Source organism: Scylla paramamosain, chromosome 19 (assembly GCF_035594125.1).
Source record: "Scylla paramamosain isolate STU-SP2022 chromosome 19, ASM3559412v1, whole genome shotgun sequence".
Classification (NCBI taxonomy): domain Eukaryota; kingdom Metazoa; phylum Arthropoda; class Malacostraca; order Decapoda; family Portunidae; genus Scylla; species Scylla paramamosain.
The window spans coordinates 7,127,117-7,147,366 of record NC_087169.1 but is presented as its reverse complement, the minus strand read 5'-3'; the positions used below and the strand labels follow the sequence as shown (position 1 = coordinate 7,147,366).

At 40.9% G+C, this 20,250-nt stretch overlaps 1 long non-coding RNA gene across 1 annotated transcript in view; it reads left to right on the top strand.

Moving 5' to 3' along the window:
- LOC135109608 (uncharacterized) overlaps nt 1-9,400 on the top strand; it is a 29,870-nt gene extending 20,470 nt beyond the window's left edge. Inside the window, exon 3 of the long non-coding RNA XR_010272825.1 lies at nt 9,174-9,400. This is a non-coding gene — a long non-coding RNA (uncharacterized LOC135109608). The remainder of the gene's footprint in view (nt 1-9,173) is intronic.
- Nucleotides 9,401-20,250: the final 10,850 nt, after the last annotated feature.

Here is a 20,250-nt window from a genome sequence, read left to right as displayed (position 1 = left end):
CTTCTTCTCTCTAGCCTCTTCCAACTTCATTCTCCTCATCTCCAATTTAAATCTCATTTCCTCAGACATGCGTTCCTTCCTCGAAAATTCTCTAAGACTGTGGACAGAACTTACACATCCTTGGACACTACATGTGGAACACTACATGTGTCCTGACACCAGCCTGTGTTAGATCTACACTGCCACTTCCAGCAGAAGCAAGAGACCCGGTTTGCGAGCCAGTCTTGCTATCAGCCCTTTCCTCCATGGCGTAAGCTGAATGCGGGCGCACAAAAGACAACGAAGCAAATAACAAGCACCTGTCACTTCCACGCAGCTACGAAGCTTCCAGCAATACTGACGAGATCGCCAATTTCTGTTACGACCGCAAATTCCGTCCTCCTCATGGCTGCCTCTTTTTTTCGGCGAGCCTCCCTAGGTTAACATTTACGTAACTTATCGCAGAGTCAAGATATGGGTCACATGGTCCTTCTTGCTCCCTGTTAACAAACGGTCATAACACCAGGTTCTCATCCCCTTCACGGCCGCCATTACCTGGGATCAGCCTCTTTACACTGCCACTTGTACACAGTGTAATGCGGAGCTCACATTCATAGTCACAGGGTCATTCTGGTCTTCTGTGATGAATTAAACAAATGAGATCACAATCCAGTTTCACCCACCTACAGGCAAGGGAATGTTACTACTGCCAAATAACAGGAATCGCCAGCCACATTCTAGTAGGGTTAGCTACGACAAATGATCAACACATATAAAGAAATAAAACATTCTATGGAATACCACCCTCTTAAGACAAACCTCCCATATCCATAGAATAGTATCCCCACCTGCTGGATAATATTATATTAACCCTAGATCACTAAATTTGTTTCCCAGTTACACTATCACTGAACTCGGGTTTCTCACACCATTTTGGGAAATTGTAAAACCATACCAAATACACAGATTTATTAAAGTAAACATTAACACACCTAATTTTCGGTATATAACTAATACCTAGACCTATTATTTTTTTTCCCTTAATTACATTTTTCAATTATTTTTTTTTAATAACTATGAAAATTGAAAAAAAAATGACAAAATTTAGGAAAAAAAAAATTAAAGAATAAATGAACCACAGATTTCCATCTTCTTTTGTAGTTTTCTTCCAAATGGATTAGGTATAATCTCAGAGGTATAATCCAATTAAACAATGATGTTAGAAACCCGATCTGTAAATAAAACGGGAGCAGTAAACTCGGTTTACAGTAAGGCACCAGAATGGTAATTTATGGAAAAAAAAAAAAAAAAAAACGGTGAGCTCAGTGGAGAAACGTGATTCGCCTTTGTCAAAACTTCTGAAACACTGAAGGTACTGAAAAGTACAGGGCGGTTGTCACATGGGAACATCATATGATCAATGTGACTTTACTAGCCCCGGGTGTCTCACACCCGAGATTACTTCTTTAGGGTTAAACTTCCTGTAAGACAGGGCCCTGCCAACCAAGGAACAGCAAGTTTCGGTGAAAATTATACTTACTGAACAGCAGAGTTACTGCAGTCCTCTGGGTCCAGAATCCTTAAAGGAACACCGAAACCCAGTAACATTTAATAATACAAACTCCACAGGCAAAGGTAGGATCTGCTAACCACTTCAATACGCCCCAAACCTGATCTTGTCTCCCTGGTAGTTAGCCCACTAACGCCGACTGATGTGTTACCTACTTAAGATGGTACAGGCAGCACTGCTACTATCTCATATGCAGCTCTATATGCTTTACACCTTCTAAACTGTACGTAGGTTATCTTAACTCGTGTCAGCACTCCCTCTCTCTCGTCCGTGCGTTTTCTCTCCACAACGGTCTAAGCTCGACGGCTTCGTGGGAAAACGGATGTGCAGGTGGTCCCACTCTACCTCCAGACAGGGGGGGATAAGGGACAGACAGGAAGGCGACGCAACATGTACACACACGGCTCCCCACATATTACAATAAGCGAAATACAAAGACATTTTAACTTGAGTGAAAGGGATAGTGTTAATCTAACGGTATTATATTGATTTTTATTTTATCATTCATCTCATCCTTCACTCTCATTTTTCTCCTCTTCGATACTTATTACGCACACACACACACACACACACACACAGATATATATATATATATATATATATATATATATATATATATATATATATATATATATATATATATATATATATATATATATATATATATATATATATATATATATATATATATATATATATATATATATATATATATATATATATATATATATATATATATATATATATATATATATATATATATATATATATATATATATATATATATATATATATATATATATATATATATATATATATATATATATATATATATATATATATATATATATATATATATATATATATATATATATATATATATATATATACACATATATATTTATTTATTTATTTTTTATTTTTTATTTTTTTTGGGTAGGAGCGCAATGGCCAAGGACGACAAAATAGTAAAAAATATGAAGGTTAAATGTCTTCAAACCTTCCTCTTCAAGGAATTCAAGTCGTAAGAAAGTGGAAATACAGAAGCAAGTAGGGAGTTCGGAGTTTACCACAGAAAGGGATGAATGATGTAGAATACTGCTTAACTCTTGCATTAGAGAGATAGACATAATAGGGGTGAGAGAAAGAAGAAAGTCTTCTACACTGAGGCAACAGGAGGAAGAGATGCATGCAATTAGCAATATAAGAAGGGCAGTTAGCATGAAAAAAGCGGTAGAAGATAGCTAGAGATGCACCATTACAGCTATGAGAGATAGGCTGAAGACATTCGGTTAGAGATGAGGAGTTGATGAGACGAAAAGCTTTTGATTCCACACTGTCTAGAAGAGTGGTATGAGTGCAATCCCCCCCTCCCACAAGACATGTGAAGCATACTACATACATAGAAGGGTAAGGTCCTTGTAGAAAGTTAGCAGTTGGGGGGTGGAAATAAAAAAAAAAAAAAAAAAACTGGTGGAGACATCTCAGAACACCCAACTTCATATAAGCTGTTTTAGTTAAGGATAAAATGTGAAGTTTCCAATTTAGATTATAAGTAAAGGACATACCGAGGATATTCAGTGTAGAAAAGGGGGGCAGTTGAGTGTCAGTGAAGAAGAGGGTATAGTTGTTATCTGGAAGGTTGTGTTGAGTTGATAGATTGAGGAATTGATTTTTTCAGACAATGATCAATACCAAGTTTGCTCTGCCTCAATCAGAAATTTTAGAAAAAATCAGAAGTCAAACAATTTTTTAGCTTCCTAGCGTGAAAGTTTTACTTCAAAGAAGGGTTGGACGTATATGAAAAGACGTGGAAAACTCCAGGGTAGTATCATTGGCGTAGGATTGGATAGGACAAGAAGTTTGGTTTAGAAAGTCATTGATGAATAATAAGAAGGGAGTGGGTGACAGGACAGAACCCTAGGAAAGACCACTGTTAATAAATTTAGAAGAACAGTGACCGTCTATCACAGCAGCAACAGAACGGCCAGAAATTAAACTTGAGATGAAGTTGCAGAGAGAAGGTTAGGAGCCAAAGGAGGGTAGTCTATAAATCAAAGTTTTGTGCTAGACTCTATCAAGACAACAACAAAAGTTTCACCAAAATCTCTAAAAGACGACGACCAAGACTCAGTAATGAAAGCCAGAAGATCGCCAGTAGAGCTTACTTGACAGAACCCATACTGGCGATCAGATAGGAGATTGTGAAGTGATAGATGTTTAAAAACTTTCTGTTGAGGATAGATTTAACAATTTTATATATCCAGGAAATTAAAGCCATAGGACGGTAGTTTAAGGGATTAGAATGGTCACCCTTTTTAGGAACAGGCTGAATGTGCCATTTGGTTGAAATACAGGAGAGAAAGAAGAAGAAGCAAAATTATTGGAGATATTTTTGGCTAGATGCCAAAAGTCATGAGGGGAGTTAGATTTTGAAGGATTATGACACTTTCTATTAATGAAGGAGTTTTTTTTGGCTAGTTGGAGAAAAGACTAGGCATGGTTCCGGGCAGAAATATAAAATGTATGAGATTCTGGTGATGGAAGACGTAAATACCTTTTGTAGGCCATTTCTCTATCATTTATAGCATGAAAACAGACTGTGTTAAATCAAGGTGTGGAAGTTTTAGGTCGTGAAAAAGAGTGAGGATTGTACGCCTCCATGCCAGACACTATCACCTGTTATGCGCTCGGCATACAGAGACCGGCCTTTGACAAGGAAACAGTAGTCATTCCAAGGAAAATCAACAAAATACCTCCTCAGGTCCCACCAACTAGCAGAGACAAACTCCAGAGGCACCTCCGTTTAGGGAGATCCTGACGAGGGATTGGAGCGATATGACAAGATACAAAATATTAAATTGTGATCGGAGAAGCGACAGCATAAGCATAAGAGAGGGCGACAGCATAAGCAGAAGGATTAGAGGTTAGGAATAGATCAAGAATGTTGGGAGTATCTCCAAGACGGTGAGGAATGCGAATAGGGTGTAGCACCAGTTGTTCTAGGTCGTGAAGGATAGCAAAGTTGAAGGCTATTTCACCAGGATGGTCAGTGAAGGGAGAGGAAAGCCAAAGGTAATGGTGAACACTGAAGTCTCAGGTCAGGGTTCCTAGTGAACGGACGTGTTTAGTGAGCAGTGACCTGACGCTAATATAGCTGGCTAGTGTAGACATGGCGCCTTGTGTTGCTGAGTCGACAGGTTGTGTTAGTTCTCCTGTTCTCGAGGCCTTCGTTGCGAAGGTCTCAGAGGTGGAGGCTGAGTTCCATCGAAGGATCTCGGAGGTGCAGGCTGAGTTTCGTGAGAGGATCTCAGACCTGCAGGCTGAGTTCTATGAGAGGATCTCAGCACCTGTGGGAGGGTCGTGCCCCACCGTCACCTTACCTAGTAAGGCGACGGAGGAGCAGTGGTCGGTTGTGTGCAGGGGAGCCAAGAGGGTGAAGGTGCTCAGGGCACCTTCCGTGGAGACGAAGAATCCCTTCAATGTGCTGGAGGAGGGGAAGGAGAAGGAGGTGGACAGGGCTGGAGGAGGCAAGAAGGAGGGGGCAGATGCAGTTACCCTGCCCCAAGGTAGAGTGCTTGTGTTTGGTGATAGTCAGGTTAGGCACTTAGATAGTGCGTTCTGTGCTAGGGATAGGAAGCGTAGGTCGAGGGTGTGTTTGCCGGGGGCCGGGATAGGGAAGGTAGCTGATAGGCTAGACACGTGCTTGGAAAAAGATGGGACCAAGCCCATTGTTTTTCTCAGTGCGGGAGGGAATGACCTTGGTAAGGTCAGGAGTGAGGAGCTTATCAGGAGGTTTCGACAGGCTTTGGACAGGATTAGGGACAAGGGTGGGATCCCCGTGGTATGTGGTGTCTTGCCGAGGAGGGGAGTTGGTGCTGAGTGGCTGTCCAGGGCTATTACAGTGAATCGCAGGCTCGCGAATCATTGTAGGAGTAATGGATGGACGTTCATCGACAACTGGGACCTTTTCTATGGCAGGGACACCTTGTACGCCAGGGATGGAGTGCATTTGTCACGCCAGGGTGTTCGTGTTTTGGCCGAAACACTCGAGCGGGAGGTAACTGCACTCCAGCACTTTTTTCGTTAGTCGGGAGGGAAGAAGGGGTAGTGAGGAGAAGGCAAGGGGCAAATTAGTTAAATCTAGAAAGGAAGCTAGCTTAGGGATGGTGAGAAATAGCTTAAGTGTTTACTACACAAATTGTAGAAGTATTCTGAATAAAATAGACTTGCTTAGAGGAATAGCGAGTGTAGAGAAATTTGATATCATTGCTTTGACTGAAACTTGGTTAGATATGTCAGGAAAAGTATTTGATCCAGAGGTTAAGATAGATGGGTATACAATGTTCTATAAAGATAGAGAAAACAGGAGAGGAGGAGGTGTCGCGTTATACGTTAGGGACACATTACAGTGCTGTATGAACAATAGAATTAAAACAGATAACAAAGCAGAGTCGATATGGGTAGATATTAAGGAAGGATCGCAGTCAGTAGTACTAGGGGTAGTTTACAGACCACCGACCAGTACAGAGGAAATTAACACCTCACTGTGGCAGGAATTAAATAGAGCAGGCAGGTACAGTCAGGTATGTGTGGTAGGAGATTTTAATTTTAGGAATATCGACTGGAGTCTGATTGTGGGTAACAAAGAAGCAGAGGAATTCCTTAAGGTAATTCAGGATAATTTTTTAAAACAGGTAGTCGTAGAACCCACAAGGGGGAATAATATTCTAGATTTAATTCTTACTAACAGGGAGGAAGCAGTCACGCAGGTAGAGGTTGGAGGACAGCTAGGTAACAGTGACCATAGGGAAATTAGGTACAAGCTAGAATGGGAAGAAACTGTTAGAAATAAAAACACTAGTAAAATACCTGACTTTAGGAGAGCAGATTTTGAAGAATTAAAAAGGTACCTCCAAGGAGTGGACTGGCAAGGGATGCAGGGTGAGGTCAGGTCAGGGACGGAGTTCAGAGAGATAAGGCAGGATGAGGGAGGTGAGGTGAGGCTCCAGAAGGGAGGAGGAAAGAGGAAGGGGGGAGATAGGCATGAGTATGTTGGAATGTCAGGTAATGCTGAAATGAGAGAGGTAAGGTCGAGGCGAGTTGATGAGGGAGGGGAGAGGATGGTAGGGAACGAGATGAGGGGTTTAGGTGAAGTAAATGTAGATGAATTGTATAAATATTTCGTAGATAAAGTTCATACAGGTCAATTAGCAAATATCCCGTATAAAACAATAAGATCACAAAAAAATGACCCTAAATGGATGACTGCTAGGTTAAAGCATTATATAGGGCGTAAGAGAAGTATATATAAGAGATTAAGGGCAGGTGAGGAAGTTTTAAGGACACAGTATAATGAATTAGTTAGAACAGTCAGGAAGTTAACGAGGAAAGCTAAGGAAAATTATGAATTAAAGGTAGCCAGCCAGGCGAAGACGGACCCCAAGGGATTTTATCAGGTATACAGGACGAAAAATAAGGATACTGTAGGTCCATTAAAGGCAGCAGATGGGGAGCTGGTTAGTTCTGGGGAGGAGATTAGTAAACTTCTGAATGATTATTTTTTAACTGTCTTCACTCAGGAAAACATGCAGGATATGCCAGATAGTGAACAGGTGTTTAGAGCAGATGAGTATGAGAAGCTGACGGATATTTCCATAACTAGGGAGATAGTGGAGCAGGAGATAGATAGGCTAAAAAAGTTCAAGTCACCAGGACCTGATGAAATATATCCCAGAGTACTGAAGGAATGTAAAAAGATTATTAGTGAGCCGTTAGTTTCTGTCTTTAGGAAATCACTGGAGTCGGGTGAGGTACCAGAAATGTGGAGGCAGGCTAATGTAGTACCCATCTTTAAGAAAGGGGATAAAACTTTAGCGTCTAATTATAGACCGGTCAGCTTAACTTCAGTTGTAGGTAAAATGTTAGAGTCAATAATAGCCAGGAACATTAGGGAACATTTAGACAAACATAACTTGATAAATCAGTCACAGCATGGCTTCACGAAGGGGAAGTCTTGCCTGACAAACTTGTTAAGTTTTTACAGTAAGGTGTACGAGGCAGTAGATAATGGAGATAGTTATGATATCTTATATCTGGACTTTAGTAAAGCATTCGACAAGGTGCCCCATCAAAGGCTCCTGAGAAAGGTTAGGGCGCACGGGATAGATGGGAAGGTGTTAGGTTGGATAGGGTCATGGCTTGGTAACAGGCGACAGAGAGTGCTAATAAACGGCTCGAAATCCGAGTGGGGTCATGTCATTAGTGGGGTGCCACAGGGATCAGTATTAGGGCCATTATTATTTCTAATATATATCAATGACTTGGATAGTGGAATTAATAGCGATGTTAGTAAATTTGCGGATGACACAAAGATAGGTAGATTAATTAGGTCAGAAGCGGATGCCATCGCCTTGCAGACAGACTTAGATAGAATGAATGAATGGACGGATAGATGGCAAATGCAATTTAATATCAATAAATGCAAAGTGCTTAGCGTAGGTAGAGGAAACCCACACAATAGGTACACATTAAACACCCAAACTCTGGTAGGTACAGGGTACGAGAAAGATTTAGGAGTTATAGTTAGCTCTGAACTCCGTCTAGGGAAACAATGCATAGAAGCCAGAAACAAGGCAAATAGGGTACTAGGATTCATTTTTAGGAGTGTTAAAAGTAGAAGGCCGGAGGTAATATTAAAGTTATACTTGGCGCTGGTCAGACCTCATCTAGACTACGCTGTGCAGTTCTGGTCCCCACATTACAGGAAAGATATAGGTCTATTAGAATCAGTACAGAGGAGAATGACTAAAAGGATACAGGGGATGAGGAGTATTCCTTACGAAGCGAGGCTGAAGCGGTTAAATTTACATTCTCTAGAGAGACGTAGGTTAAGAGGGGACCTGATAGAGGTCTTTAAGTGGTATAAGGGTTATAACAAGGGAGATGTAAGCAAAATTCTTAGGATCAGCAACCAGGGTAGAACAAGAAATAACGGGTTCAAGCTTGAAAAATTTAGGTTTAGGAAGGAGATAGGAAAAAATTGGTTCTCGAATAGAGTGGTAGATGAGTGGAACGGACTCAGTAATCATGTAGTTAGTGCTAGGACACTAGAGAGCTTTAAGAGAAGATTAGACAAGTTTATGGATGGGGATGATAGGTGGAAATAGGTAGGAGTGTTTCATACAGGGACTGCCACGTGTAAGCCTGGTCGCTTCTTGCAGCTTCCCTTATTTCTTATGTTCTTATGTTCTTAAGTCTCCAAGAATGGAGATCTCTGCAAAAGGGAAGAGAGAAAATGCTCCACTTTGGAAGTTAAGTAGTCAAAGAATTTCTCATAGTCAGAGGAGTAAGATAAGAGGTATACAACACAGATAAATTTAGTTTGAGAGTGACACTGTATTCGTAGGCAGATGGTGGAGCATGTTGATTCGTTGCGCACATAAACGCAACATTCAGCTTTGGATTGACATTGAGATAGAGAAAGAAGGAGGGAACAGAAAAGCTACTGTCAGTTGCTTCAGACACCTGTGTTTCAGTAAGGAAAAGAAGATAAAGTTCATAAGAGAGGTGGTTTTCTAAAGAATGAAAATTAGATCTAGATGTATGCGTGTTTTTTTTTCAGATAATGGTAGGATGTTGGCTGCTGTTCTCTTTGATAATCACGTCCAGCTTCAAGTCTTCCTTGATTGCCCACCTCACCGTTCAGGGAAAGTCCCGCCCGCCGGACACTCTGGCAGAGCTTGTTAACTCTGACGGCTGGGGATGGGCCATCGAACCGTGGCTTCTAAACGGTGTTCCTCTTGAGTATCTTTCAAAACACCCGGATCCGATTGTACAGACGATACATAGAGAAAAACAGGTTAGTAAGCGTATTTCTCTCGTGACGGAAATATCGCACATTTGATCTAGCTATTGTATACAAATACTAAATTAAATTTATGAATTTACTTCATGAATTATATTAATAATTAAAACATATCCGATACGTCGCCAACAAAATAATAAGCGCTACACAATGTTATTTTTTTTTTCAGTGATAATAATTGCAAAATTTATATCTTCATTCAAAAATCAAAGATATATATATATATATATATATATATATATATATATATATATATATATATATATATATATATATATATATATATATATATATATATATATATATATATATATATAATTCTTGCATTATGAATAAAGATATTTTTTTTATTATTATCACTGGGAAAGAAAATTAAGATGTTAAATTATTTAAATTTAAATTAAGATGTTAAAAATTAAAATGTTTAGCGCTTGTTATTTTACTGGCAACGTATCGGATGTTTTATGTATTAATATAATTCATAAATTCATAAATTTAAAAATTTACTTCAGTATTCATACACACACACACACACACACACACACACACACACACACACAAAAAAAAAAAAAAAAAAAAAAAAAAAAAAATTGATCTTTAAGCCAGCAGCTTGAAAGCGTGACAACGACAGACAGCGCGTGGAAATGATCCTGTAAATACTTTGATGAATGATAATGTCATCAAGGAAGCAGAACACGATTTTACCGATGAGATCTGAAAGAACAGAATTCATCAATCTCTGAAATGTTAGAGGCGAGTTAAGTAGACCTTGCACCATGCGTTTGAACATGGATTGGCCAGAGGAGGTAGTGAAAGCAGCATATGGCCGTGAAGTTTCCTCTAATTCAACTTGGAAGAATCCTAAGTGTAAATCTAGTATGGAAAATACCGCATTTGAATCACCGAGAAACTGAAGATGATCACCTAACCTCAGCATTGGATAACGGTCAGGAATGGTTGATGCTTTTTATTTCCTGAAGTTGTCAACGATACGCCAATCGCCTTGTTTCTTTGGAAGGAGTAACAAGGGAGCATTATCATGTGAACAGGCAGGTTTCACTACATCCTAAAGTAACATACCTCGCACAGCTTCATCAAACATAACACGACGGCTGTGACAGACAAATTCCACTACATCCTGAGGTAACATACCTCGCACAGCTTCATCAAGCAGAACACGACGGCTGCTTGTAGCTGGGAGTATAAGATGATCTGGACCCAGGCGTCATGTGGATAGAGTGAGTATTCATGTCTGTGTGGCCCAGACGGTTCACTCAGGAGCGAGATAAAATTCCTGAAAGAATTTAGAAGAGCGAGTAATTCATGTTAAGATTTTGGGATTGGATTGGCCAGAGGAGGTAGTGAAAGCAGCATATGGCCGTGAAGTTTCCTCTAATTCAACTTGGAAGAATCCTAAGTGTAAATCTAGTATGGAAAATACCGCATTTGAATCACCGAGAGACTGAAGATGATCACCTAATCTCAGCATTGGATAACGGTCAGGAATGGTTGATGCTTTTAATTTCCTGAAGTTGTCAACGATACGCCAATCGCCTTGTTTCTTTGGAAGGAGTAACAAGGGAGCATTATCATGTGAACAGGCAGGTTTCACTACATCCTGAAGTAACATACCTCGCACAGCTTCATCAAACATAACACGACGGCTGTGACAGACAAGTTCCACTACATCCTGAAGTAACATACCTCGCACAGCTTCATCAAGCAGAACACGACGGCTGCTTGTAGCTGGGAGTATAAGATGATCTGGACCCAGGCGTCATGTGGATAGAGTGAGTATTCATGTCTGTGTGGCCCAGACGGTTCACCCAGGAGCGAGATAAAATTCCTGAAAGAATTTAGAAGAGCGAGTAATTCATGTTAAGATTTTGGGAAATGAAGTACAGATATGTGATCTTCCGTGATAGGCGGGAGAGAAGACAAGTCATGGCTATCATGCAGATACATTATTGATAGAGGAAGAAGGTAAATTATCCAAGATTTACAACTTTCTCAGAGTAAAGCAAGGCTTCTCCGAGTAGCACACCTGCTTTGAGCCTGATAGGCATAGAAGTTTCACCAAATCTCTAAAAGAGAATGACCAAGACTCAGTAAGGAAAGCCAGAAGATCGCCAGTAGAGCGGTCATACTAACGATCAGATAGATGGTGATGTAATTGCACCGATTTGTCGTGGAAAATCAGCAGGCACTATCCCCAGCGTCAAAGAGTCGAACCAACTTTATCAGTATTCCCGATAAATTGTTAATTATGTGGGCGTCTATCTGAACACGACGGTCGCCCAGCTTCAAGGAACAGCTCATTCGGCCTCTACTCTCGTGTGGTTTGCCTCCAACAGGAACCAAATTCTCGATATTGATTCTTAAGTGACGGGCTACCAGACTGTCCATTACCATGGTCTTCGCTCCTGTGTCAAGCGTGGCATGGATGGCTGCAGCGCCGGCTGGTTGGGTAACCATCACAATCATTTAAGGAGTGGGGTGCGAACCCAGTCCTCTAGTGTTGACATCAACAATAGTCTGTCACGCGTGATGGTGATGGTGATGACCACTTTCCCTCCCACCTTGGAGTAACCTGCTTTGAAGCATCCTCTGCAGCACGCTCCAAGGATGATTCCGATGTATCCGCGTTAAAAAGTCCACACACTGACTGAAAGTGTCCCGATTTGCCACATTTCTTGCACTGAGCACTGATAACAGGACAGACAGCATAATCTTTATGACGTATGTCACGACGAGAAGGGAGTATAATAAAGGTCAAACAAACCCAAACTTATTGAGAGAAATCGCAATCCACGTGCTAGGAGGCACACCGTGTACAGAAGATAAGAATTACTGGACCTTTAAGAGGTAGTACCAGGAATTTTATCTTTACTCATCAGCCCCAAACACACACAAGCTCAACCGGCTGCTCACCAACTGTTCCGAGAAGATACAAGACACAATAGAAAACTGTATAGCTCTACCAGCAGATCGGGGCCTCAGGGTGGCTTTAAAGATCCTGGATGAAAAGTTTGGTGATTGAACCAAGCAAGGGAAGCTGTGATGAGAGGGCCCACGATCGGGGAAAAGGACTTTCAAGCCCTCTCCACCTTGTGTGGTCGATTGACTTCTTACATTTCCTTCGCTAAAAATCTTGGCAAACTCCATGAGGTTGATAGCACCCCAACAATGAGAGATATTCGGCTGAGACTTGATGAACCCATACAGGCTCGGTGAACTACCTGATGGACTAGTAAAAGGAGTAAACGCAATTAGCACACATAAAGGACTTGCTCAATTTTCTGAAGAACGAAAAAAAGAGAATGCAAAACACACTAATGTTAAAGGAACATTATGGCATAACAATAAAAGCGCTATGTGGAGTGGAAATAGAAACCCAGCAAAGGACGACGTTCAGCCAAGGGAGTGCTGTTGCAACCAACATGAAGCGTGAACCAAAATTCTGCGTTAGACAGCAGGTGCGAGAGACGTTCCTGACCGCTCAAGCTGAGTCTCGCGCAGGTTACAGGGGGAGTAAAGCGAAAAGTGACAAATGCCGCCTCTGTGGTGACAGACATGATCTCCCTGCCTGTTCAGTGTTCTGACTCCTGCCTATGGAGCATCGCAAGCGAGTTGTAAAGGCCCAAGGAAGATGTTTCGTTTGTCTCAGGGATTCTCATATGGGATAATATTTCTTGTGATATAAATGATTGCAATAGAAGATACTCCCGGTCGTTCCATGGACCAGCTGCTGCTGACCAGCCCAGAGGAAACCACGAACAACATGGAGAAATTACGAACCCGAATCTGAGAAATGCCAACCACAAAGAATGAATAGGGCTAGGGAGGGAGCTGGATCGCACATATAACAGAAGAAAGAGCAAAGGAGGCTTTGCCTATCAGGACAAATATCATATCGGACAAAGATACCAAATGGAAAGTGAGTGTTTACGCACTGCTAGACTCCAGCAGTAGTTGCACCTTCTGCTCAAGGAAGATGGTACGACAACTGGGATTATAAGAGACTAACGAAAGGACAGTAATCTCTACCCTTGTGCAGACAGAGCACCGGGAATCCATCTGTGTTACACTCATGGCCGCAGGACTATACACTAGGAGAGCAGCTTCTGCTCCTATAAGGCTGACAAGGGTCAGTGTCATAGAGTCCTTTCGTAATGGTCTGACAGACACTAGTGTCTGTCACCCCTTCTGGCTGCACAATGGCCCCATTTAAGGGGCTTGATGCCTTTAGAGAGATACAGGAAACATAAGAAACAGCTGACAGTGGAGCTATTGGTATGCTGAGAAAGTTACCCGGGAAAGGGGCCCACTTGGAAAGACGTGGTATCTTCCTCATCACCCGGTGTTCAACCCCAACAAACCAGAAAAAAACGGGCATTGTTTTTAAATGTGCTGCTCTATGTGCTGCTGAATAAGCGAGTCATGCAAGGACCTGACATGATCAACAACATACTAGGCATCTTGATCCGCTTTAGGGAAGGAAGAGTGGCTTTGTCTGCGGATATATGTGGTTAGCTAGGGTGACGAGAGCGCTGGAGCTTCGGTGGCGAGGCTCGAGTTGGTAAAACGACGGTTCGGATTCAGTGGTACATGGCGCCACATTACCCCTACTCCCTCCCACCCCAAGAACTGGACTACTGAAGACGGTCAGACTGGAGAGAAGGACGTTCTGATGTCGTGACCTGAGGCGAAGAGCGTGCCGGCGCAAGTCGTGATGGTGGTCACCCTCTGTAGCGGGGTTGCGCCAACTGCACCTGCCTGTCGAAGTCTAGATGAGCCAGTTTCAGACGATCTACCGAGACAGTCTCGTGGCAGCCTCTATAGTCAATCATGAAAGCCTTTAGCTGACGCTGCAATAACAGGAACGGCCCTTCGTATGGCTTCATGAGTGGTGAACGAAGCACGTCTCTACGAAAAAAAAAAATATATATATATATATATATATATATATATATATATATATATATATATATATATATATATATATATATATATATATATATATATATATATATATATATATATATATATATATATATATATATATATATATATATATATATATATATATATATATATATATATATATATATATATATATATAATGACAATTATGAAGGGCAGTCGGGGACGTACGTGGATGTGAGGCCGTGTTGCGATGTAGGGACAAGGAGCGAGTGTCCCCACCTTCCCGCGTAGACGTAAAAGAACGCTCGAAGGAGGGTCCTGTTGTCCTCGTGGCGCTGAGATCAAATTTCCCGAACCGTGAGCGGAACGCCGTACACCAGTTCATCCATTGCCAAGTAATCCTTCGGAGCAGTGCGTATACCCAACAAGACCCACGGTAGCTCGTCCATCCAGTCTCGGCCAGTGAGCCTTGCTTTGAGGATAGTCTTCATGTGTCTGCGGCGCGTGAAAGCGCGTCTGCGACCTTATTATTCTTCCCTGAGATATGTTGAACGTGTGTAGTATATTCTGAAATATAGGCAAGGTGTTGTTGCTGCCTGACTGATCAAGGATCCGACACCGCGAAAGCAAATGTGAGTGATTTATGGTCAGTAAAAGCCGTGAATTCCCTACCCTCGAGGAAGTGGCGAATGTGTCGAATTACGTTATACTTCCGTTCCGGGGGTCGTAGGCGGCGACTGAAATAGGCGAGAGAATGCCAGTCACCATTTACAAGTTGTTCCAGAACTCCTCCCACCAATGTTTCTAATGCGTTTATCCTGAGAGCGGTTGGTGTGTTGGCTAGCGGATGAACTAGTATTGTTGAATTAACCAGTCCTTCCTTGGCGTTCTCGAAAGCGGTGGTATTAGTCAATGTGAGCTCCTTAGACTTGCTAGCTAGGAGCTGGAAAAGCGGTTCCATGACCTTAGCTCCTGCTGGTACGAAGCGGTGGTAGAAACTCCTGGAGTCCTTTCACAGTAGTGGGTTTCGGGAACTTGCGAAAAGCATCGACTTTCGCTGGAAGTGAAACGGCTCCGTGTTAGTCAATGCGATGGCAAAGAAAACTGATGGGGGAGAAGCCAAACCGGCACTTAGTCAGATTGAAGGTCGTGTTCACTTAACCTCTGAAAATGCTCTCTGAAGTGAGTATGGTGTTCTTGTCGGATACGACTCGAGGCTAGGATGTCGTCCAGGTAGATGAATGCAAAATCCAGGTCCCTGCCCACCATGTCCATTAGGAGTTGGAATGCCTGGGCAGCGTTCTTGAGCCACCGTCAAGATTCGCCGTAAAATATCGCTGTAGTGATGTCATTCAGACAGTGCTAGTCCCCACAAGGCCTTCAGTCTCCAGTCGATTTTTGAACCATGTGCAGCGGGGATTCCCCATGGAGTGTCTGAGCGACACATGATACCCATTTCTTTCATTATTATGAATTCCTCCTTAGCTCGTTGGGAGGAAACCTGCTTGCCCGTGCGTGTAGAGTTGGACCTGTGGTGGTAGTGTGATACATTACACCATGCTTCGGCACCACTAAATGGAACTGTGGCCTGACGATATCTAGATAGTCCATCAGTATCTTGGCATACACGTTGGAACAAAACACAGAGTTGAGATGAACCGCTGGTAATAGGGCGTGGCGAAGGTTTGTTGATTCAAATGTCGTTGAGTCAACAATAAGACTTTCTTTCATGTCGATGAACAAAGAGTGTGCGTGGAGAAAATCTGCGCCAAGCAGTGGTCATGAGACATCGGCGATGGTAAACGTCCACTTGAAACGATGGCTGTTCAAGATTAGGTGGATGGTGTGTGTACCAAATGTCTTGATGTTGCTTCCGTTGGCTGCTGTCATGAGTAGACATCTCTTCCCGCAGCGAGTGTCTTTGTTAGAGGCGGGCAAAACACTAATCTCTGCCCTTGTATCGACGAGGAAACGGCGTCTTGAGTGTTTATCGTTGACATAGAGGAGTCGCTGTTCATGGCCATGGAGGGTGGACGGCATCGGCGGTCTTCGGAGCACCATATATCGTGGGTATTGGCCGGCAACTCCAGTGTTGTTCCATCAGGACGAGTACTGGTGGTTCGTACAGAACGTTGGGTCACAACTGTGATGTTGGCAATGGAGGTTTCGTTCTGCTGCTTCCCCTGTCACAACACGTCTGCTCGCGCCGCCAACTGACCGGGTCGGTGAATTCGTAATCCGCAAGGATCAGGACGATGTCGTCAGGCATCTGCTCTGGAAAGATTTCTTTGAATAGGAAGCAGGGCTTAAGCCCATCCATCAGCGAAAACATCTCGTTCATTATATGGATGGTTTGCGGTAGCCGAGACCATCCATGTGCAAAAGTTTTGTTGCCCTTGCACACTTGCTCAGGCTGAAGGTCCTGGTAAGGAGCTTCATGATTCCTCCGTATTGGCGGTCGAGGCATGAAGCTGGGTGAGGTGTATACGAGAAAATGCATGTTGCTGTAAGAGGTTATGGTCACAATATATATATATATATATATATATATATATATATATATATATATATATATATATATATATATATATATATATATATATATATATATATATATATATATTGTGATCGCAGCCTCTTACAGCTTTCTAACAGTTTAAATTTAAGAATGTGAGGCTTAGTCGATGGAGCCTGCTGCTCCATATATATATATATATATATATATATATATATATATATATATATATATATATATATATATATATATATATATATATATATATATATATATATATATATATATATATATATATATATATATATATATATATATATGGCTAACCGACAGGCGTCAAACAGTTGTATTAAACGGTTCTAAATCCGAGTTGGGTCATGTAGTTAGTGGGGTACCACAGGGATCAGTATTAAAACCATTGTTGTTTTTAATATATATCAGTGACTTGGATAGTGGAATTAGTAGTCATGCTAGTAAATTTCCGAATGACTCAAAGATATGTAGATTAATTAGATCAGAATTGGATCCCATTGCCTTGCAGGCAGATCTAGATAAGATGAATTAATGAACGGACAGATGGCAAATGCAATTTAATAACAACAAATACAAAGTACTTAACGTAGGGAGAGGAAACCCACACAGTAGGTACAAAATAAATAACGAAACTCTGGTAAGATCAGCGTACGAAAAAGATTTAGGAGTTATAGTTAGCTCTGAACTCCGTCTAGGGAAGCAATGCATAGAGGCCAGAAGCAGCGCAAATAGTGTATTAGGATTAATTTTTAGAAGTATTAAAAATAGAAGCCCCAAAGTAATATTAAAGTTATATTTGACGCTGGTCAGACCTCATCTAGAATACGGTGTGCATTTCCTGTCCCCACATTACAAGAAAGATATAAATCTATTGGAATCAGAACAAAGGAAAATGACTAACAGGATACAGGTGATGAGGAATATTCCTTACGAGGCGAGATTTTAGCTGTTGGAGAGAAGTAAGTTAACAGGGGACCAGATAGAAATCTTTAAGTGGTATAAGGGTTACAACAAGAGGGACGTAAGCAAAATCCTTAGGATCAGCAACCAATGCAGAACAAGAAATAACGGATTCAACTTTGATAAAAAATAGGTTTAAGAAATAGAGAGGAAGAAATTCGTTCTCAAATAGTGGTAGATTAATGGAATGGACTCAATAACCATGTTTTTTTTTCTTATATATATATATATATATATATATATATATATATATATATATATATATATATATATATATATATATATATATATATATATATATATATACCAAAATGCATGTCCTCTACGTTGTACAGCGCTACAAGCTGGCAAGAGACTTCACGAGCCGGCTGGAGGAACGCTGACAGGAATGCTGACAAAAGTACTGACAGGAGAAATATTGGCATGTTGACCGCCCTTGTAGTACATTAATATACTTATGATTATATATCTCTAATGACATAAATAAGGCAAGGAAAAAAATACTTATAGCTAGCAATAATACATGCCAAAATATATTAGAGATAAATTAACTATGAAGAATATTTAGACAATGTGATGTAGGTGTTACCGATTATTTATCGATGGATGCAAATAAACTATGGAAAGTTCCATGATTTGTGACATAGGGAAGCGTAATCATGTCAGCCCCACCCCTGTTCGCCAGCACCCATTACCTACACTTATATATACATATATACATACAAAGAAAAAATTATAAGTACAATGCAAAGTATTATGTAACACTGTTATACTGTTGATGGTGCAGTCACTGCTGGGAGAGTGCTTGAATTTAGGAGGAAAATGCAAATAAAGCTAGATGGATGCTTTGTGACTGCCTATGGAAGTGAACTTAAATGTATAGGCCTTGTCGTTTCTCTGAATGATTCACAATGTCATTGACAAGAAGATTCTCCTGAATTCGGTTAAGTTGTTCAACCGAATGATAACCTTCGCTATACAGGATATGACACTTGAGATAAACTTAAAATATGGGCGGACCTGCTGGCTTTGCCCTTGTTTAACAACAAAAATCAGAGAACGATGAAAGACGAACAATTTTATTTATTTGTTATTTTTTTTATTTATTTATTTTTTTTTCAAGACTAGCCTGAAGAAACTGATCCAGTCGTTTGACCTCATTAACTAATGATACCCAAATAATGTTGCAAAAAAAAAAAAATGGATTCTCTATATGGTGAAATAGGAACAAGGTCAAGCATGGCAGATGACAACTGAGAGTTAGCCAAGATGTGTGCAACATCTTGGCTGTCACTCTAAGATCACTGTGGTCATCGATGGCTATAGTATCTCGATAGAAGATCGCGATCACATCCGGCGAACCAATAATTTTTGCTACGATCTGCAGATTCGACACCAAAAGTGAAGTTTCTTTGGAGTTCATAGATCTCCTTTTTTTTTCAATTTTCTAGAAACATCAGGTCATTCTAGAGCAGTGTACCAATGACGCTGACATTTCGAGTAGCGTTGGCAGCTATTACAGATGAATCTTTTGATGTGAGTAAAATTTTTTGTAACATTGTTTAATTACCTAAATCAATTACAACTTTTGTTGTTAATAATTCGTAATTTTATTTGTTTGTTCTATTATATTTTGATGTAACACATTGGCATGATAGGGTACTGATCTTCACATAAGGAGAATACTAGTATTGTTTAATAAAACTCATGACTAAAATTCGCACATTTTTTATCGTAAACTGTTTTAGATACGGTCAGAAGACACATACGCACTGGTAAAGCTGGCACACTTCAGCTCCAATACCAATCACCCACTGTTTTTAACGATGTCGAGAGCTTATGCGATGTCATAAAAAAAATCAACAACCTCCCTGAAAGACACTGCCTACTCTTTTGTCACGCCTTCAGTAATACTGTTTCTACAATCGAGAACCATGCGAAATTGACTACTTGGCAAGGTTTTGTAATTGGGACATTGATGAATAAACTGACATTTTCTTCGATATATAGGCTATTACTGTAAATATATTTTATACTGAACGTTTAGGCGTGGCCACCGTGGGGATTCTCTTGCTCATCGCTCTGCCACACCAATCACAATTTTCTTTTTGTTCGATACATTAACTATTTTTTTTGCTTCAGCATGAATCTGGATACATTCACGTATTTAAAAAGGATGACAAATATCATGAATGCTTCGTTTGGTTGATGATGATAGCAATGATTTTGGTGTATATACCATGACATTTGATGACACTGGTTTTCGATGATGCCAAGATCACAGTGACCAGCCCTAGCCGCGCATCACTGGTTAGGTGGAAACAGGTAAATTAGGTCCTCTGCTCATCATCTACAGTGAATACGTTTTCTCTCGCACCTGCCACTCGTTTTCATGTGCCT